This window comes from Setaria italica, chromosome VIII, assembly GCF_000263155.2.
Source record: "Setaria italica strain Yugu1 chromosome VIII, Setaria_italica_v2.0, whole genome shotgun sequence".
Lineage (NCBI taxonomy): Eukaryota > Viridiplantae > Streptophyta > Magnoliopsida > Poales > Poaceae > Setaria > Setaria italica.
The window spans coordinates 35,995,861-36,018,911 of record NC_028457.1 but is presented as its reverse complement, the minus strand read 5'-3'; positions in this window follow the sequence as shown (position 1 = coordinate 36,018,911).

The window sequence follows — 23,051 nt, the reverse complement described above, 5'->3', positions numbered from 1 at the left end:
GCTTCATCCTGGAGGTTATTACCGAAACTTCTCTTTCTTTTAATAACACTGCATTTACCTTAGATCCGTTCTTACTTCCGCGCCCTTTTTCCTTTTTTAGGCGGTTAGGCATCAGATTACCATTTGCCTCACCGAAACTCCCGGCCTTATCTGTCTCGGTCCCATGGGAAACCCAGATCCAACTGACCTAATCAATTTGGAAACCCATAGGATCCCTTTCAAGCAATCAACCATGGACCTAGATCACTGTTCAGGTACTTTCAGATCATGGCTGAATGAAACCCTTGGCTGGAGAGAATGGTACCAACGGATAGCCGCCTCCAAGAGAGTCCAATGGGACGAGCACAAAATTGGCCAGTGCATTGATCTGTCTTTATCCTAAATGGAAAGGAACGAGCCCTTAGTGATAGCAGCCTCCTATTTTTGGTCCGACGTCCTCAACGCATTCCTCTTCGGACATGGGCCTATAACCCCCACCCTGGCCGATGTGGTCATGTTGACCGGTCATGACATTTCCTCCCCTAATACCCCTTTTCATTATCTGGCCAAAATGTCTCATCGGCTGGACACAAAAGGAATCGGTGGATGGAAAGGATTTATCAGATGCAACAGAAGGGCCGTGACAGTCGAAAAGAGAGAGCACGCGACCTTCCTGATGATGTGGCTGGAGAAACACCTTTTCTGCGGGAGAGCTGGTGGCCCATCCACCAACACGCAGGGTTTGGCTGAGGCACTATCGATAGGGGCCTCTGTTCCTCTTGGAAAACACTTATTGGGATCAGCCTACCATATGCTGCACCAGATCGGTGTCAAGCTATCCAAAGGAGAGCCGATTGGAAACCCAAGTGGACCCTGGTGGTTCATTAACTTGTGGTTTAATCTGTACATGAGCAAGATCTCTCAGCAACGAGTGGAGCACATGACGTTCCCCAACATTGAATCGGCAAAGAATCCCACTATCCGTCGCTGATGTACATCCTTCGGCGAAGCGGCATCGACCTTTTCTGGTTGTGCATATTCTGCTACCAAAGTGGCCGAATACTTCAGATGCTTCTATAATGGCTTCAGCGAAGACACAACCAGCTGGTTTCCTTATCAGAGGGAGGAGCCGCTCTTCGAACTTCCCTCCTGTTTTGACTCGGCCACTAGCAAATTCGATGAAGACCTTACGGATGAATTAATCAAGCCGGGGATCTTACCGGCAAACTTCTTCTCGGGGGAAAATGCCCCTACTTATGAGTTTTACAACCCATCCGTCGCAGCACGACAATTCGGCCTGGGTCAACTGCCGATTTATGCAGACTTCGCAGGCCGAGCTAAATTCAGAGATGAGCTAACGAAGGGCCTTGACTACAACCGGCTGCATGATCGGATCCCAGATTCCAGCACCATAGATCTGACCGATTGAATAGTAGCTCCTTTCGTCGTTCAGCAGTTCAAGCTATGGTGGGTCGAATGGAAACAACACCTGTTCTGTGCTTCTGCGGTGGTATATTGCAATCTCCCGGATCCCGACAACATCGACCCGAACGCCGAGGTATTTCTTTCTTTCTGGCTGATTTTCATCTCCTTTCCTTTTTGTATACTGACTTTCATCATTATTTCAGTCTGAGAGCCACGCTCCCCCAAAACGCAGCTGGAGTGGTCGGCCGATAGAGTACTGTTACCCATACACAGCATTCCCGCTCATCGGCTATCACGCCCCCTCCGTTGATGTTATAGCCGACCGGGCAAAGCAAGTGCAGAAGAAGGTCACCAAGAAAACAAGTTGGCGAGTGCGTGCCCGCACAGAATCGGCAGATCCACCTATGATTGCATCGGCGGAAATTTCGGCTGCGCCAACCCTTCCGGTTGCTGAAGAAGTTGACCTTCAAGCCGCTACAGAAGCCGGAGCAGCTGCCGCGTCATTATTGGTGGAAGCTATACAGGTAAACTCACCGTCCGATTTTCTTGATCGCCATTTCAATATTGACCTTTCCTATATTAGGCTGCACAGACTGTCCTAGTAAACCCTCAGCAATCGGCAGCGTCCCAAGCAGCTGTTGAAATGCTGGCACCTTCCCCCGTTGAGGTATACGATCTTTCAACCCAGTCCTCTAATAATTGAATGATGATCTTACTAGCTTCGACGCAGGTTACCGGTACGCTAACCACGCTACCCGATCAACCATCGATCACCCTTCAAGAGGCCAGTCCGAGCAAAGTGCCGATTATCGTTGAGTCCTCCTCTTCCGATGAGCCAATGGTGCCCGTTCCAGAGTCGAGAGTGGCGGTCTCGCAAATGCCGACGGAAGAAATCCGCTTTAAAGAAGTAAGAAATTTCCCAACCTTTATTGGCCGATTTGCTACCACCATCGGTTGACTTATTTTATTTTCATTTATCATTTTGTAGGAACAGGATACTCCCAATAACAGCCTCTTTTCGTTTGCGGTCGCGCTTTCTGATGACGAGGAAGTTGTTTCCCGTCAGGTTACTTTGAGCTCCGTCCCTGATGATGTCCGCGCCAAGCTCGAAAGCATACGATCCCTTCTTCAAGAGGACATCGGCCGATTGGTAGAGGACGCTTCGCCGATTCGGCAGCTCTTCGGTGACGTCAGCGGGCGAGTCCCAGAGGAAGCAGAAGAAGCCTTGGCGCCGGGCGCTTACATTGAGTCAATGCGGATCCCGATCTTCAGGGCTCTGCGTCACATGGCCGATCGTGCCAAACTGACCAAGACTCATGAAGAAGAAGACTCGTACAAGCATCAGGCCCAGGAGGTACACCAACGAATTCACTTTCTCGAGGACTCCCGCCCTGGACTCGTCGGCACAATAGACCACCTCAAACGCCGAAGAGCAGAGCTCACCAAGGAAATGGAGCAAGTAACCAAGGAAATAGCCACTGAAGAGAAGAAACTTCAGGAACTCCCCTCCGTTATCGCCGATTTGAAGAGGGAGAGGCAGCGTCTGGCCCATGAAGCCCTTAGACTCCATCGCCACATGTCAGAAGTTCCAGGGTCAGCAGAGGACGACCAACGGGTTTTGGACTCGGCCGATCAGATCCGGCGTCAAGCGATTGCGGCCATTAACGCCCTTCTGGGCAATCTGTAAAAGTACCGGTCGTTTTGTAAGAACATTAATGCCCTTTTGACCGTCCTTCGCGACGCCCTCTTATTTATTGCCCTTTTTACTTCTGACGGGACGCGCTTTACCAAACATTCATGCTTTCTCTACTTATAAATGCCAGCCTTGGTTTCGCTCTTGAGAACACCCGCTCCACTTGATTCCTTTTTCTCCGATTTGTTTCTGTCGGAGCGTTTACAGCCATGTCTTGTTCATCCTCTTCTTTCTCCTTTGTTAACCAGGTAGGAAATCCATCTCCGCCTTCTTTCAGTTCGATTCCCCCAAAACACCCTAACTTAGGTGGTTATATATTGTTTCTTTTTCCAGCCACGGCGCCTTAGTCCTGAACTCGAACGAGCAATCGAGCTCGTGTACTCTGACGAACCGTTATCGCAAGAAGATAAGGACCTGATTAGGGCTCATCGTGAAGAACTCCAAGATCATGTCCCTGCCGACATCCAATGGATCTGGGACTTCATCGACGGCAACGACAATAGGCGACCCCAAGTTGACAGGAGCCACCCACTCCCTCGTCCGGTTGCCCTTGAAGATGCCGCGGCGGGGACATCGCGCCCGGCGATGGCATCCCCTTCCTCGTCAAGTTGAAGCGGAGGCTGCGATGAAAGACATAGAAGAACGAAGTATCCGTCTTCTGATAGAACTAGGCCGGATTGAGAGAGAACTCAAGAAGAAGCGTGGTTGATTATTTTTTGTTCTAAGGGCGACTTGTACTGCGTCGGCCGTGTAATCTATCGTCCGTACCGAATGATATATCGGCCGATTTGGACGATTATATTTTTCCTTTAGGAGATTTTTCTTTCGTATCGGCTGCGTGTTTGTCCGTCATATTATGCGATCGATTCTTATGCTCCGACCCATATACTGGGGTAATACTTTTTCAAGTATCTCCCGTTCAAAGCCCTAGTAAACTCTTCTCCTTCGATTATTTCCAAATTGTAAGCATTTCCCGGGGCACATCAGCCGATTTTATACGGCCCTTCCCAAGTGGGAGACCACTTACCGAATTTAGGATCCTTTGACCCCATCGGCAGCACTAACTTCCATACCAGGTCCCCCGGGGAGAACTGCTTAATTTTGACCTTCTTGTCATACCATCTGGCCACTTTCTTCTTGTTTTCTTCGATACTGATCAAAGCTCTCAATCGTTGACCTACCAAGTCATCAAGTTCCCTTTTCATGAGCGAGGAGTAATCATCGGCTGTTAGCTGATCTTGGAGCGACGTGCGTCTCGATCCTGTTCTCAACTCCCATGGCAGTACTACCTCATGACCGTACACCAACTGATAAGGAGACACCTAGGTGGCCCCATGGCAGGCCATCCTGTATGCCCATAGTGCCTTGGTCAGACATAAATGCTATTTTTTGGGCTGTTCTTCTATCTTCCTTTTGATCAACTTGATTATCCCTTTATTGGAAGATTCGGCCTGACCATTAGCTTGAGCATAGTACGGAGAGGAGTTTAGCAGCTTGATCCCCATATCGGCCGTGAACTCTTCGAATTCTCCCGATGTGAACATCGTTCCTTGATCGGTCGTGATAGTCTGAGTGATGCCGAAACGATAGACGATATGATCCCTTACGAAGTCGACCATGGCAGCCGATGTTACGGCTTTTAACGGAATCGCCTCACCCATTTGGTGAAATAATCTGTGGCTACTAGAATGAATTTATGTCCTTTGCTTGATGGAGGATAAATTTGTTCGATGAGGTCTATTCCCCAACCTCTGAACGGCCATGGCTTGATGATTGGGTTCATGGCGGATGCGGGAGCACGTTGCACATTCCCGTATTTCTGACAATTTTGGCATCCTTTATAATTTTTGAAGCTGTCTTCGAGGATTGTCGGCCAGTAGTATCCATTATTCCTAATCATCCACTTCATCTTATGTGCTGATTGGTGGGCTCCACATACTCCTTCGTGGATTTCTCCCATCAGGGTCTTTGCCTCCTCTGTTCCTAGGCATTTGAGTAGAACACCATCAATCGTCCGGTAGAACAAGTCATTTTCTAGTAACACATATTTTGTAGCCTGAAATCGTATTCACTGATCCACTTTCTTAGACGGATCTTTTAAATAATCGGCGATCTCTTTTCGCCAGTCGTCGGCCGCGAGCTCTAGAACCATGGCGCCCTGAATCGGCCGATATCCGGACGCGTGCTGGGCAAGCCTGTTGGCCTCTTCGTTATGATCCCTAGGGATATGCTCAATAACTGCGGGCTTGGATTCTTTCAGAAGTTGGAGGCAATCTTCGTAATAAATCCTTAATATGTCATCCTTGCATTCGGACCTTCCTGTCAATTGGTCCACGATAAGCATGGAATCCCCAAAAATCTCAACGGCGTCGGCCTTGATCTCCCATAGCAATTGTAGTCCTTTTAACACAGCTCGGTACTCTGTTTGGTTATTAGTGGCGGATGCTTCTATCGGTAGAGAGAAATCATAGCTTGCCCCCCGAGGCGATATGAGAACGATGCCGATTCCTGATCCGGCCCCACATGACGAACCAACAAAATATAAGGTCCATGGTACTGGCTCCACGACGGCGATTTCTGGTCCGCAGTGCTGGGCAACGAAATCGGCCATAACCTGACCTTTGATGGCTTTTGCTGATTCATATCGTAAATCGAACTCAGATAAAGCCAAGATCCATTTTCCGATTCGTCCTTTCAAAATCGGCAATGACAGCATGTATTTTACTACGTCATCTTTGCATACGACTACACATTCTGCCGATAACAAATAATGTCTGAGCTTGGTGCATGAGAAGTAAAGGCATAGGCATAGCCGCTCTACCGGGGGATATCTTGTTTCGGCGTCCAGAAGCATAATATATTACCCATTCCTTTCCTTCAAACTCCTGAACCAAAGCCGACCCAATAGCTCATTCATCGGCTGATAAATACAGCTTAAATGGCTTACCAGTTTGAGGTGGAACCAATACTGGTGGCGAGACCAAGTACTTCTTGATGTCTTCTAGTGCCTTGCATTGCTCTTCTCCCCATACGAACTCTTGGTCGGGTTTTAACTTTAACAATGGTGTGAAGGCCTGGATATGTCCGGATAGATTAGATATGAATCTTCTGATGAAATTGACCTTGCCGATTAAGGACTGCAACTCAGTTTTATTCTGTGGGGCCAGGACTTTATTGATGGCCGCTATGGTCTTCCGGTTGATTTCTATCCCACGTTCGTGAACCATGAATCCCAAGAATTGTCCGGCGGATACGCTGAAAGCACACTTGTTCGGGTTCATCTTCAGCCCGTGTTTTCTCGTGCATTCCAGTACCTACCACAAATCGGCCAGATGTTCCTGGTGTCCTTTCGATTTGACTACGACATCGTCGATGTAAATTTCCACCAGAATGCTGATAAGTTTGTGAAATATGTAATTCATGGCTCGCTGATACGTAGCACCGCGTTCTTCAAACCGAAAGTCATTACCACCCACTTGAATAAACCAAGGTGACCCGGGCACCTGAAGGCCGTTTTGGATATGTCCTCTTCGGCCATTAGTATCTGATTATATCCAGCGTTTCCATCCATGAAACTAATAACTTTGTGTCCCGCGGTGGCATCTATCAGCACATCGGCCGTCGGCATTGGGTACCCGTCCATCGGCGTGGCCTGATTGAGATTCCTGAAATCGATGCACACGCGGAGCTTCCCATTCTTTTTGTACACGGGTACAATGTTGGAGATCCATTCGGTATAACGGCATTGCCGAATAAATTTTGCTTTGATTAGCCTCGTGATTTCGGCCTTTATATCGGGCAGGATTTTAGGATTACATCACCGTGCGGGTTGCGGATATGGCTGATATCCCGGCTTTATGGGTAACCGGTGTTCGACAATGGACCGGTCTAATCCGGGCATCTCATGGTATTCCCAAGAAAAGCAATCTTTAAACTCTTTTAATAAACTTGTCAATTTACATTTGTATTCTGGATGCAAATTAGCACTGATGTACGTCGGCCTTGGCTTGGTGCCATCGCCTAAATCTATCATCTCTAGTGAATCGGCCGACGTGAACCCGTGCCCTAGCTGTCCATCTTCCCAGACGAACTGATACATTTAATCGGAATCTTCGGAGCCGACTGCTCAGATCGGCTGTAGAACAAAATCGGACACCTTCAGGAAATCAGTGTCCCATATCCTCCCGGATATGCACTTGACATTCTTGCAGCTCCATTGCTGTGTATCGGCTGCCGCGACGCTGTATGCGGAATCGGCGGCGATCACTTCGATGTTGTCGCCGACCCACTGCACGAGGCATTGGTGCATTGTAGACGGGATGCAGCAATTTGCATGTATCCAGTCTCGGCCGAGTAGCATGTTGTAGGACCCTTTGCCATTAATAATAAAGAAAGTAGTGGGAAGGGTCTTACTACCGATGGTGAGGTCGACGCAGAGCGCACCGCGGGCGGGAGACACGTTGCCTTCGAAGTCCTTGAGCATCATGTCTGTCTTGGTCAGGTCGTCATCACTCTTTCCTAGCTTCCGGAACATGGTGTACGGCATGATGTTAACAGCAGCTCCTCCGTCTACTAGTAATCTGGTGATGGGTCGGCCGTTGACATGCCCCTTGAGGAACAATGCCTTTAGGTGTTGCCGTTTGTCGTCTTCGGGTTTCTCGAATGTGGCTGCCATTGGCTCTAAATCCAATTGTGCCATCTGTTCTTCTACTGCCGACATGTTCTGTCGGTCGGCAGGAGTCATGAATTCCATCGGCAGAATAAAAACCATGCTGACATCAGCTGCCGATTCCTGGTTGTCGTCGTCTCCTCTATCGTTTCTTTTGGGGCGCCAAATCCGAGGCCTGTCGTTCTTCTTGTCCATCATATGTTGTTGCTCTTCTTCTTGTAGTTCCCATTGGCGGAGACGTTGGATTCTTCGTTTCTAAGATTTAGTCAATCCGTCAGGGCACCACCTCGGGTTTACAGGTTTAGTCAATGGTTTGGCGCGTTTCCATTCTGGTTCGCGTCCCAAGGGGTTCTCGTCTGATACCCGAGCGTCGCCCATCTCTTCTAGCCGATCATGAGCGCTGACTCTATCTTCTGGTTGATTGCGCCGATCGAATCTACCCCCCAGCCTGTCGTTTCGCTCGCGCCTGTCTTCCGACCGGCCATATCGGTCACTTCTGCCCCCCAGCCGATCATGCACTGAAGGGCGCCGGTCCTCTTGTTCGCGCCAGTTCTTGCCGATCGGCTCTAGCCTTCCATCTCTGGAACGAGACCTCCTGAATGACCGATTGTTACGATATGGGCCGTTGCACTCAGGGCAATTATTGGCCGATGGCAACCTAAGGTTACTCTCCCAAAAGTGGATGAAGAACGGGCATCGCCAGTGGTCTTCATGTCGTCGCATCATCTCCTCCCATATTCTTGAACTTTCTTGTTGTCGTTGATACTTGTTGAGCAGAAATTGGGAGGTGATGGGCCTGCGTGGTTCTCCCGATCCTTCGCCTTCATCCTCGATCCATCGTTTCCCCTTGATGTCTTCGGGCGCCGCTTGATTTCTGGGGTCTACGGCACCGCTCTTTTTAGCCGATTCAGATGTTAGCACCTTGGTCTGGAGTGAATTCTTTCCTGTGTCGACCATGTTGGTGGGGAAGGGGTGCTGGTCGATCTTCATCGGCTTGGCTGGTTTTGTTGGGATTTCAAATTTGAGCCTGCCTTGTTCGATGGCTGATTGTATCTGCTGTTGGAAGATTTTGCATTCATTTGTATCGTGAGAGGTAGCATTATGCCACTTGCAGTATTTCATCTTCTTCAGCTGCTCGGCCGACGGGATCGTATGGTATGGAGAGAGTTTGATCTGTCCTTCCTGGAGGAGAAAATCGAAAATTTTATCGGCCTTTGATGTGTCAAAACCGAATGCTTCTGGCTCCTTTTTCCCGAACGGACATGATATCGGCTTTTTTCCTTTAACCCATTCTGCCAGGCCGATTTCTGTTTCTTCATCGAATTCAGCCTCTTCTAAGTATGCCACCTTCTTCTGGAAATTCCTTCGCGGATCAAAGGGGCGCACTTCCTGACCAAACAATCGATGCATGATTTGGCTTAGGCTCTCAAACTCCTGTGAAGCATATTTCTCTTTGATATGAGGCAGGAGACCCTGGAAGGCTATGTCGGCCAACTGTGCATCAGTCAGGGCTAGGGTGTAGCATTTGTTCCTGATCTCCCTGAACCTCTGCACGTACGAGGACACCGATTCATCACTTCTGTGTCTGAGGTTGGTTAAATCTGAAAGTTTCATCTCGTGTACCCCCGCGTAGAAGTATTTGTGAAACTGCCTTTCTAGGTCAGTCCATGTAATTATCGAGTTGGGTGGCAGTGTAGTGAACCATTGGAAGGCCGACCCGGACAGGGATGACGAGAAAAGGCGCACCCGTAGAGCATCTTGTGCAACTGCCTCCCCGCATTGGATGATGAATCTGTTCACGTGTTCTACAGTTGAGGTATCATCCAGTCCTGAAAACTTTGTGAAATCAGGCACTTTGTACCGATGGGGAAACGGCAGTAAGTCATAAGTAGGTGGGTATGGTGTCCTGTATGTGTAGGTTTGCATCTTCGGTTTTAAACCAAATTGCTCTTGAATCACCTCCGCTATGCATGCCATCCAGTCTGGTTGTTGTTGATGGACTATCGGCTGGGGAATCGGCATGTGTTGGTAGACCTGCGGCGGGATGATCGGGTGGTGGACGAAAGCATGCGGCGCCTAATGTGTCGTGGCCGGCTGCGTAGTCGGGATCGGTTGTCTCAGTGAACCGGCCGTTTCATCATATAGTACGATCGGCGCAGCGCCCCGAAGTGCTTCCGTTGCTTCTGCCCCTTGCTCATCTCTGGCGCGATTGGCTAATATTGTGGCATCATCGGCCGCGCGGCCGATTGGAAAGGTGCCTGGATTGGAGAGCCTCAATGGCTGGCCGATTGATCCTGGACGGCCGTCGCCGATGGTGCCCCCCAGGGCACTGAATTCAAAGGAGACAATTGTACGGAGGATAACTGAATGGATTGCGGCTGGAGATATGGCGCGCTGTTAGGCCCCAGAGGGATTGACAATGAGGAGGCGCTGGGACCTCCAGTTGGAGCCTGGATCGGCTGAGGAGCCGAGTAGGGTATACTTGAATAACTCCTGGTCGGGGCCGTGATAGGTGAGGCGTATGCCGGCCCCTGGTATCCTTGGGACACGCCGTTGGGCAAGGAGCTGATGATGGCATTGTATACCGTATTAGAAATCACCGGGGATTGATCAATGAAAGCTTGATAGACAGATTGTTGAACCATCTCGGACATCTTGCCCGATTCCTCGGCGATTGTGATCTGGCGGGGAGTTGGAAACGGAGTCTTTTCGACAGTTTCCCCGCTCCTGGTATGACTGAAGGATTGTAGACACGTCTTCCGGTAGTATGCCATCTGCTTTTCCAACTCTTCCTTCTGGTCGTCCTTGAGGTCTGCTTCCGTCATCTCGATGACGTTGTCTTCCGAGACTTCGGCAGCTTTCGACATAGTGGCAGTTGTATTGGTCCCACCGGGCGTGCCAAAAGTGTGTTGGCGCTAGAAATCGGCCGATCGGATCTCTAGCGTTGGACACACGATCCGGGAGAATCTGCTTAACTCCTGTTCGGGTGATCGCCCTGGTGCGATTCGCGCAGCGTGCCAGCCAATCTGACCTGTTGATTGGCAAGGAAAGAAACGTGTCAGATCCCAGAGGTCGCGATCGGCTAAGGTTCCGATCTTGAGAAAGCTTATCGGCGAATAGGCCGATTTGCTGTAATAAAGGAATCGGCTATAATACAGCCGATTACCAAATATCGTTGGCGAAAAATACTATTAAAGTAAATCAAGCAACGCTACGGTAGCAACACCAGGAACAGACCTAATCGGCTATGCCAAGAGTAATAGATTCAAGCAATAAGATATAAATAAGCCAAAAGTTCTAATTCCAGGCTGGATAACTGCTGATAAAACTAGAACAACAGGTAAAACCTAGAATTCTGATAAATATCGATAACTAGTGAATAAATCTAAATGAAACGACAGCGATGCACCCGAAGTTAAAGCTTAGATGTTACTCGATAAACGGAACTTACAGAATCGGCCGGAGATCAAGCTGATGCAGCCCAGCCAACCCGTACGAACTCGTGGAAAGAAGAAAAGTATTGGCGAAGCCGCCTGCTCGAAAGTAAGTGTGAGGAAATAGTAGTTTGTTGTATTGATTTGATGATGATTACAGATCTATGAAGGCGGCTATTTATAGCCTGTTACAACCAATCTCTTAACCGACTAGGACTCTATCTCTAATTTTAAACGAAAACAAATATTTACAAGTATGATTCGTATCGGAATTGATCATTGCGCTCTCATGGGCCGATCTAACTGTAGCACCAATCGACCGATCCTCAACTGTAGCACCAATCGGCCAGTCCTCAACTGTAGCACCAATCGGCCGATTCCCAATTATGACCTCCGTGTTTTGCCACATCTCCTGATTTCTTCCCTTCTTGACACCAATTTCATACGTGTCAAAATCTGGTGTCAACAGTATGTTGTCCATGCTTCCAATGCAATAACAAGGAGGAGTATTCAAAGGATTCTTGGGGTACTATTCACAGCCACTTGTTTAAATACGGTTTCATGCCTAACTATTTGGTTTGGACAAAGCACGGTGAACGAGGGGTCGTAATGGAAGATGGCGAGGAGGAGGAGGAAGATGACACCATTCTGGACTGGGTTGCAGGCCAAGCTTTTGCCGGTACTCCAATGGGCGAGGCTGATGAAGATGAGTTTGCAGAAAATGGCCCTACTGATGACCTTGGTCAGGTGATACGAGATGCATACAGAGATTGTGAAACTAAGAAGGAAGCAGCAAAGTTGCAGTGCATGATAGATGATCACCAAAAATTGTTGTACCCAGGTTGCCAGCAGGGCCATAAAAAACTAGGTACGACACTAGAATTTGTGCAATGGAAGGCAAAAAATGGTGTGTCCGATAAGGCATTTCAGGGGATGTTGAACATTGTCAAGAAGATTCTCCCCGAGAATAATGAATTAGCGTCCACAACATATGAAGCTAAACAGATTATTTGCCCTCTCGGATTTGATGTTCAGAAGATACACGCATGCCCTAATGACTGTATCCTCTATCGTGGTGATGAATACGAGAAATTGGATGCTTATCCTGTCTGCGAAGCCCTGCGGTATAAGATCAGGCAAGATGATTCTGGTGATGTCGAGGGGTAGTCTCCCAAGAAGAGAGTTCCCGCGAAGGTGATGTGGTATTTCCCTATAATACCACGCTTGAAGCGCTTGTTGAGGAACAAGGCGAATGCTAAGTTGATGCGATGGCACAAAGAAGACCGTAAGGAAGATGAGATGCTGAGACACCCCGCAGATGGGGCCCAGTGGAGATCAATTGATAGAGCATTCCCGGACTTTTAAAGTGAAGCAAGGAACATAAGGTTTGGTTTAAGTACTGATGGATTCAATCCATTCGGTGAGTTGAGTAGTGACCATAGTACTTGGCCTGTGACCCTATGTATGTTCAACCTTCCTCCTTGGCTGTGCATGAAGTAGAAGTTCATTATGATGCTGGCTCTTATCCAAGGCCCAAAACAACCCGGCAACGACATTGACGTGTACCTAAGACCATTGGTTGATGACCTTTTACAGCTCTAGAAGGAAGAAGGTGTACGTGTGTGGGATGAGGATAGACAAGAGATCTTTAATCTATGAGCATTGTTGTTCGTAACCATCAATGATTGGCCTGCACTGAGTAACCTTTCGGGATAGACAAATAAGGGATATCGGGCATGCACCCACTGTTTAGACGACACAGACAGCATGTATTTGAAGCATTGTAAGAAGGTCATCTATATGGGTCATCGTCGATTTCTCCCTGCTCACCACCAGCTGAGAAAGAGCGGGATGCATTTCAAAGGGGCGCCAGACCATCGTAAAAAACATGCACACACGTAATGGAAAGCGTGTCTTCGAGATGATGAAGGATGTAAATGTAGTCTTTGGAAAGGGTCTTGGTAGCCAACCTGTTCCAAATGACGATAACGGACATGCACCCATGTGGAAAAAAAAGTCAATATTTTGGGAGCTACCTTATTGGAAAATCCTAGAGGTTCGCAACGCAATAGACGTGATGCACCTGATGAAGAATCTTTGCGTGAACATGCTAGGCTTCATGGGTGTTTATGGGACCTCGAAAGATACATTGGAAGCATGACAGGACCTGAAAGCCATGGGGCAACGAGATGACCTACATCCGGAAAAGAGAGATAATGGACAGCACTACTTACGTCCTGCCAGTTACACTCTCAGCAAGGAAGAGAAGGATAGCATGTTTGAATGCCTGAATAGTATGAAGGTCCCGTCTGGGTACTCCTCGAATATAAAGGGAATAATAAATATGAAACAAAAGAAATTTACAAATCTCAAGGCCCATGACTGCCACATGTTGATGACCTAGTTGCTTCCGGTTGCACTGAGGGGTGTTCTACGAGAAAATGTCCGGTTGCCGCTCGTAAAGCTATGCGCGTTTCTCAATGTGATTTCACAGAAGGCAATCGATCCATCCAAGCTATCAAAGCTACAGAACGATGTGGTGCAATGTTTTGTCAGTTTTGAGTTGTTATTTCCATCATCCTTCTTCAATATTATGACGCACTTACTGGTTCACCTAGTAAAAGAGATTGGTATTCTCGGACCTGTATACCTACACAATATGTGGCCTTTCGAGAGGTTCATGGCAGTCCTAAAAAACTATGTTCTTAATTGTGCCCGTTCAGAAGGAAGCATCGCCAAGGGATATGGAACAGAGGAGGTGATCGAGTTTTGTGTTGATTTTATTGATTCAATTGACTCGATTGGGGTTCCAACTTCACGCCACGAGGGGAGGCTCCGAGGAATGGGCACCCTTGGAAGGAAATCAAGTTTCAGCAATGATACTGATTTGTTCGACAAGGCACACTACACTGTTCTACAACAGTCATCCTTTGTGTCTCCGTATATCGAGCAGCACGGGCAGATGGTAGTTTCCAAAAACCCAACCAAATCCGATGCTTGGCTTACCTGTCATCACATGGAAACTTTTCCCTCCTGGTTGCGCCAATAACTTATGGGTAACTCTGAGATTCACCCACAGCTTGCCTGGTTAGCCAGGGGACCTGCTAGCACAATCGTAAAATTCCAAGGCTATGAGATAAATGGTTATACATTTTACATGAGAGCCCAGGACTAGAAAAGCACGAACCAGAATAGTGGTGTCCGCATAGATGCATGGACAGAAATAATAGCAAGGAGTCGTATTATGGTTTCATACAGGAGATATGGGAACTCGAATACGAACCGCTGTACATCCCTCTATTTCTTTGCAAATGGGTGAAGCTAACTGCCGTAACCAAAGATCAGTATGGAATGACAATAGTAGATCTGAGCAAGACTGGATACAGTGATGACCCATTCGTACTTGCCAATGATGTGCATCAGGTGTTCTATGTGAAGGACATGTGTAGCAAACCCAAGAGAAATCTAGAAGAGACATGGGAGCCAAAGTGCCACATAGTTCTTCCAGGTAAAAGAAAAATCGTGGGAGTCGAGGATAAAACAGACCAATCAGATGATTATGATCAGTTTGATGGCATGCCTCCATTCACCGTTGAAGTTGATCCAAGCATCCTGCTAACCAAAGAAGAGGCTCCGTACTTACACCGCGATCATGATCAAGGAACTTTCGTGAAGAAGAAATTTTACAACGTTGTATTGTAATGCGCTAAATTTACATGACCTTTGTGTAGTACTTGATACAATTTTTAATTTACCCTATGTATGATTTCATGTGTTCTTAATTTGTTAGGTGAAGATTTATTAGATAAACATGAACAATGTTAACCACATACATACAAGGATTTTTTTGCGCATTGAAATTATTTAATTGAATAATTTCTTGATCACAGCGATGCAGTAAGAAAAATATTTTAGAGGCTAAATGAACTGATATAGAATTAATGACTAAATCACACTTATTGTTAATATACTCGCTAATTAAATATATTTTTGCATGTACAAAATATGTGAAGGTTTTTGTTTTTCATCCTAAAATGCAGTGAAAACATAAATAAAATCCATTTCCAAAAAACAGGCGGGAGAAGAAAAATGGGAAAAGGACCTTTTGTCCTGGGTGCCAACAGCAACCGGGACAGAAGGCCCCCCCTTTTATCCTGGTTGCAAACTGCAACCGGGATAAAAGGGAAGTTTTCGACTCCCGCCGGGACGTACTCTTTTATCCCGGTTGCAGTTGGCAACCAGGATAAAAGGGGGGCCCTTTTATCCCGGTTGGTGGTGGCACCCGGGATAAAAGGGTAGAGTCCCAGCCCCACCTGGTGACGCACCCTTTTGTCCCGGGTCCCGTCACCAACCGGGATAAAAGGGGGGGGGCCTTTTGTCCCGGTTGGTAATGGGACCCGGGACAAAATTCGCTTTAGTCCCGGGTGCCATTACGAACCGGGATAAAGGGGGGGGGGTTTGAAAGGCACTGTAGCCTCTTCTACCCCCCACACCAGTTACACTTAGCCAAAATTTTGCCAAGATCCCGCGCTCTGCTCAGTCGCCGCCCGTCCGCCTCCCTCGCCGGCTGCCGTCATCGTCGTCCCCCATTGCCCCGGCCATCGTCGTCCCACCGCCCGACCGCCTCGCCCGCGCCCAGACAGCCTCCTTCTCCATCGCCCCGGCCCACCTCGATCCTCCTCTGTCGTGCCCTGGCCCCTCAACCTCGTCGACGCCGGCCACCTCCATCGTGGGGCCTCGTCGCCGCCTCCATCCTTGTCACCGCCTCCGCCCTCATCGCCACCTCCGTCCTCGTCGCCGCCTCCACCGGTTGCCGCCTCTGCACGCACGCCGCCTTGTCGCCCCTCATTGCTGGCCGTCTCCGCCCCGACGTTTGCTTCGCTCCGTCCTCGCGTCCGCCGTCCCGCCGCCCCAGCCGCCGCCGTCCCACTGCCCCGGCCACCTCGTCGCCCCGACCACCGTCGACCGCGCGAGGTCCGCCTGCACTGGCGCCAGGAGTACCGCTCTTGCTGACGCAAGCCCACCAGCTTGCATCAGCAAGGCCCTTTTTTTTAGTTAAAAAAAATAGAAATGAGTAGTAATTAGTTAGAAAATCAATAGATATTTGTATATGTGTTAGAAAATCAAATTAGTGGAAATTAGTAGTAATTATGTTAGTCGCTCTGCCTAGGTTAGAAATTAATCGTGTTTCGTCATGGTTCCGTCCCCGCCTCCGCCGCCCCGGCCGCCGCCGTCCCAACCTAGGCACTGTCGACCGCGCGAAATTCGTACAAATTCATGTTATTGCTAGAAATTCGTACAAATTCATGTTATTGCTAGAAATTCCAATAAATATGGACAAATTAGTAGAAATTAATCGTCGCCGCAGCCACCTCGCTCCATCCCCGCCTCCGCCGTCCCGCCACCCCGGCCGTCACCGTCCCAACCTAGGCACCGTCGACCGCGCGAAATTCGTACAAATTCATGTTATTGCTAGAAATTCGTACAAAATTCATGTTATTGCTAGAAATTCGTATAAATTCATGTTATTGCTAGAAATTCGTACACATTCATGTTATTGCTAGAAATTCCAATAAATATGGACAAATTAGTAGAAATTTGGTAGAAATTCGTACAAAGTACTACTAATTTGTTGAAATTTATATAAACATTCCGGACTTTGTGGGATTCATGTTATTTTATGATTTCATGTATATACCCTTATGTACATATAACTAAGGTGATTTCTATGACTGTCATGTATGATTCCATGTATGTTTCAATCAATAGTTGAAATAGCAGACGACGAGACCGCAAGGTATCTCATGGAGCAGATAATCGCTGGTGATGGTAGTGGCGACAACCTTCCACTATCGTACACCGATGAAGAGGGCACCCAGGCGGACATGTTCCTCAACATGTCCGCCGATGGGAATGAAGAGCATGAGCCCCAGCAACACCTTGCCGTGGCGGAAGGTTCCGTCGAGGTATATATAACGAATCTTGTATTGTTTCACACCACCGTTACTACTATGTACTAATTAATGAATCTTGAACTGTTAGCCCTCTGGATCGACACAAGGGCAGAAGACCCAAGGTCGTACAAAGGTGATGGAAGGGAGGCTTGTCATCACGGAAGTGACAGAAGAGGGTAGGCCGGTTGCTACCGAGAAAGTAGCAAAGAAGTACGTGAATCAGATCGGGGCAATCGTACGGGACAACGTGCCTATCAGCATCAGAGAATGGATGGGCAGAAGCACTAATCCGTACGCCCTCCCGGAGACAGAAAAGAATATGCTGTCGGAAGACGTCAAGAGACATTTCACATTCCCCGAAGGATATATTGAAAAAGATGTGAAAGCGTGGACGCTGAAGAAGATGGCTACACAATTCCAGACATTCAAGAAGATGCTAGATGCCCACTACATTAAGAAGGGCCGAACTCCAGACTTCAACGCGTGGCCAAAGTTGAGGGACCACTGGGAGGCATTTGTTGAATATAAGAGAAGTGAAGACGGTGTGAAAAAGATCATGACCAACACTACAAATGCTAGTCAGAAGGGCTACCATCATCATCTGGGGCGAGGTGGTTATGTGTGGCGGAACCACCTTGGATTAACTTAATTAAAGCACGGTTAAGCCGCTTGACACGCGATACTCATGCCTTAGTCAAGTTAACTCGAAGTGCCGTCGGATTTCATCCGATTTAACCACTTAACAGGACCGAGTTAGCATAACCCACACGAAGGTGAGTGGTTCTAGAGAATACAACAGATCAACAAAGTTAAACAAGTTCGACGATTTATTTCAACATTGGTTCAAAATTCAGAGTTTTACAAGATTCGAAAGCAGCGGAAAGATAAAATAGCGGAAGCTAGCGCCGGAGTCGGATGTCCCTGATGAGGCCGATCAGGACATCAGTGATCCCTTTCCTCGCCGTCCGAGGAGGGATCCCACTCGACCGTCCACCCAGGAGGAAGCTGGGGCGGCCAAGTGCCAACAGCAGCAAACTCAGAAGCTGCAACTTCACCTGAAAAGAGAGCCACAAACAAGGCTGAGCTTCTAAGCTCAACAAGACTTAACCGACCGGTGGGAAGGACTACTCCACCACTTCTAGACATGCAAGGCTCTTTGGCTAAGGGGTTTGTTTTGCCAAAAGCGACCACAGTAAGTCCTTACTTTCAATATTTTAGCTCAGATTCTAAGTTCATTAACCAGTCTATGTTGGCAACTTATGCTAAACAACCACAGTTTCCAACAACAATATATAGAACAAGCATCGAGTTCATATCATCATCATGTTCCATCTTTACTCAGTGTAGCATAGCGATCAAGCAGTCTCAAACTGTGAGAGGCAGACGAATTGATTCGAGTTTCTTAACCATGCATGGTGAACCTAATCTCCCGACATCCGCACACCTCAAAGGGTCGCTTCCTATGTCAGCCGTCCCCATCAATTCCCAGGCACGTGTCAGGTCCAAACTTCCCTTGGTATGCAATGCTCCACAGTCCCAACCTCTCGTCGTACTGTGACCGCACTTGCACCCACATGATGCACCATGGGAACCTCGTTCCAGGGACAGCAGGGGTATAAGCCACGCCCTAGTTCAATCAGGTACTAGGCTTCCCCATCCCATACTAGGTATGAGATTAGTACTTTCAAACACTTGATCATGAACACCAACACTTTCCGACCTTAAGCAATTTCATATAGACAGACAGGCCGATCTACCGACCACCAAAAGAGTTTACCAGGCCCTGCCCCGTCCATCGTCCTTATAGTTGTAACCAGAAGGAGAACAACCAACTCCTATAACTCGCGAGTGACAGGAAATCACTCGACTTTTACCGAGTCCTATTAAGCAATGCAACTACTCGGACTCATCAGACTAGTGTTCAGATCAAGGGAACTAAGTCATGCATCTATGGTTTCAAACAACTCCTGTAACGTAAATGCACATACAAGCGAAGGAAGGCATGTGTAAGTTTAGAAAGTTGGGTTCATGCTCCAGGGCTTGCCTTCGAGCAGGGTGGAGGCGAACTGGTCCTCTGAGGGTTCTGCTTCAGCTCCTGCGGTCGGCGGCTCAGCTACTACTCCATCTTCTGGCACCGGATGCAGCTCGTATGTGCTGTCTGCCAGCTTTAGCTCTACACAAATGCAAAAGCAGGAGTTAACACTTAGACGGTTATTTCAACAACACTTGCAAGCTTTAGCCCAGAAACTTGTAGCAAAGCTACGGAAAAACTGTGAAGGTTCAAGCTTCAGTTGATAGAGAACAAGACAAAGGGTCGGATTGGGAGAAACTTATGATCTGACCCTCCAACCTAAGGAATACTGTACCGGGGTCCTCAGACTTATCACAGAGAAGTCCCCAAAATTTGACACAGATACCTTTGGGTCAAAGAAAAAGATTCAGCCGAGCCCTCGGGCGAGGCGGATAAGGGTCGGTGAAACAGACAGGGTCGGGTGAGACGGAAAAAGGGGTCGGGCGAAACAGACAAAGTCGGGCGAAACAGACAGGGTCGGTCGAGACGGAAAAAGGGGTTGGGTGAACCGGGAAGGGGGTCGGCAATTTACCTTTAGACCTACTAGTGAAGTCTTCGGGTCAGAAAGAACAGGCTCAGGCGGAGCGATGAAAGGTGCTAAGGCTTGGGCGGCGGCAATGTCCAGCGGTGCTCCGGCGGTGGCGATGCTTCTTGTTGATACAAGTAAGCTCTAGCACCGTGCGGAGGAGACAAGCGGCCGGTGGGTTGGGAAAGGCGGGTGTTGAGCGGAGAGGAGAGTTCCTCAAGAACTTAGGTGGCAGCGCTTGAGCACGAAACAGAGGAAGATGCGGCAAGGCAACGATGGCGAAGGGAACTCCGGTAGGGCTCTGGTACTCCTTCTTATAGCTGTGTGGAAGAGAGAGAGTTGATCAGCAGGAAGATCGGGAATAAAAAGATGGAGTGTGCTGCCATGGCGGCGATTAAGCGGCGATGGGCGGCGGAACAGAGCTTCGGGGATAGCGTCTTCGGCCATTGGGCACTGGAGACAAGGCTTATGCAGGTGCGGTTTTGCCGAAGAAAAGGATTGGTGGGGGCTAGCTTGTGACAGGAAAGAAGGAAGGGGCACTGCAGGCGAGAGCGCTGCATGCGAGGTGATAGGGCGAGTGGTGATGCTAGCAGGCGCAGACCAGCGGCTTTGCCGGGGCATACTACTGGCGAGGCGGGAAAAGGACTTGTCACTGCTAGATCCGTGGTTGGCGAAGGCGGCATCGACAAGGGGCGCGCGCGGCCGGGGATCTAGGTGAGATGATGAGCGTGGGAGGCGAGGCGGTCTGGCGCAGCAGCGGCCAATCTCTGGTCGCAGCAGCGATAGGGCGCCTGGCATGGCCGGCGAGGTTGCGAGCGAGATGAGGCGAGGCAGAGAGTCTGCTGGGCGCTTCTGCGCGCGATTGGAAGGAGGCGCGCTGATCCGTCTAGTCATGGCCGGCGACTGGGCGAGGCGGGGCTTGTCGGGGAGGTTAAGCCATGCGGCGGAGAGATTCTGACGCAGGGCGCACGCTTGCTCTGGCGCACTTGACCCGAGAGATTCGTGGGATCTGGTTGTGGGTCCAACTTCCAGACTCTGGCTCTCCCACAGCTCCAAAGGTTGAAGGAACACTGGCTTTTGGACTTAGAGAGAACCGGCGGTTTTGGTTGGGTTTCAGGGGTCGAGACCGGGAACTGGAGGTTGAGCGCTTAAGCTCAGGGGTGCTGAGTTAGCGGGATTAGGGACTCGGATTAGGATTAACTCGGCTGATTTAACCAGGGTCGTTACATTATGGCACAACAATTCCCAAATGGAATGCTGGGAGGCAATGACTCATGCGGAACAGTGGGCAGAAATCCAACGAGAGGCTAGTGAGTGGTTCAAGAAACAACCCGACAAAAAAAAGTAAGGGAGATGGAGCCACCGCCAGTAAATCGAAGATATTTAATCTTTTTTATCAGGATGGAAGAAGGAGCCAAGAAAAGGATACCACTCTTATCAAACTATGAACGGGCTTTAGTAAAGGCTGATGAAAAGGATAAAAGGAAAGGAAAGTCATCTTCCAGTGGTGCTGTCCCTGACCTCAGCCATTTATCAAAAAAAGACGCTCAAAGGGTAGCAGCAATGCCCTTGGATCAACAAGCAGAAGTATTGAAGTTCATGCAAGAAACAGGTCTGGGACTTGATGAATGCTTAGGGCAAGTTGAGATGCCAACTGCATCGCCCCCTGAGCCGAGATGGCCTTATGAGTTAGGCAAACCTCTAGTAAAGCCTTCATTGGTACGGAAGCTATCAACAAAGATGTACGCATTCCATCAATGGTACATGATGGCATCCGCCGACTCGAGGGAGATGCTCGGCCTGAAGGTAAAACCGATAGATTTTTACGGTGAAGGCGAGAAAGTGCTGTGGCTAGACTTCAAGGATATATACGAAGTGTACCATCATGATGCCCTGGACGTCTCTCTGATTAGCGCTTGGGTTCTGTAAGTGTCCGTTTATCTCTACATGTAAATTTTGGCGTGCGTCACCGTACTAACTTCGTCTTCCATTTTATGTAGGATGCTAATTCAGACATGCCGCCGAAAGACGTACCTACATATAGGCTTCATGGATCCATCTGTAGTTAACCAACAGCAGATATAATTAGCGCCGAAAAAACCTTGGTGGAAGTATACAATTTCCTAGACAAACAAACATTCAAGGATATCATACTACTTCCATACAACTTCAAATAACTGTGTGTATACCGTCTACTTTTGATGTCTTTTTCCTTATCTCTACATGTTAGTTAGCTCTAATATGCATGAACATTTTACGTACACTGCTTCCACTGGATCCTTATTATAATTGAGCCTGAAACAAGCCATGTCACTGTCTTCGATTCGTTGAGGAAAGATCCGGTGGAGTACCAAGACATGCAAGACATGCTAGGCTTGTAATAATTCTGGACCTTTACCTCTATGCAAAAGTTTATTTCCTAAATTTTATCCCTGTTACACTATATCATTCATTATTCTAATCCGCAGCGCATGGAAACAATTCATAAGGACACACAAAGGTCCATTCAAAGAAAAACTTACATGGAACACAGACTTTCCGGTACGTATGAAGTCTGCACATTTATTACATTGTATAACATGAATATTTCATAACTTATTTTTTTCCGCACTGAAGTGCTTAAGACAGGAACCCGGGAATAATCTATGTGGCTACTACATCTGTGAGCACATGCACAGTTTTATGGGACCCAAGGGACTAAAGATGACGCCGCACAACTTTAAAGTACGTAAAATCAAACTATTACTAGTTAATTATTTTCTAGCTCCTTATATGTATTTGTTCGTGTAACATTCACAAATTTCCAAATTATAGATATTAAATATTCAACAAGGACTCTTGAAGGAAGAAAGAGTAGCGGCAATATGTGAAGGTCTCATTGGATTCCTAATGGACGAGGTGGTAAATCCAAAAGGAGAATTTTATTACGATGGACGACAATTAGACACTCCGATCAGCAACACCTCGACGGGAAGATTGTAGATAGATACTTTGATTTATTTGTATATATAATACGCGCTAATTATGATCGATTTGTACTAGTTGAATTGTGTATATGAATTGTGTATATATATAGTAATTGTATAATTAAAAATCCCATTCGTTTAAATACTAGTTGATTTCATTCTAAAAAAAATCTCAACTACTAAAGGTTAACAAAAGGGCTGCGGTACTACGTACGTGATGCATGCATGAAAATTTCAGGCACCAGGCAGGGTGCCATGCAGGGCGCCCTAAAGGGTAACCCTTTACTCCCAGTTGGAAACTCAACTGGGACTAAAGGGCCTGTCCCACGCCTGG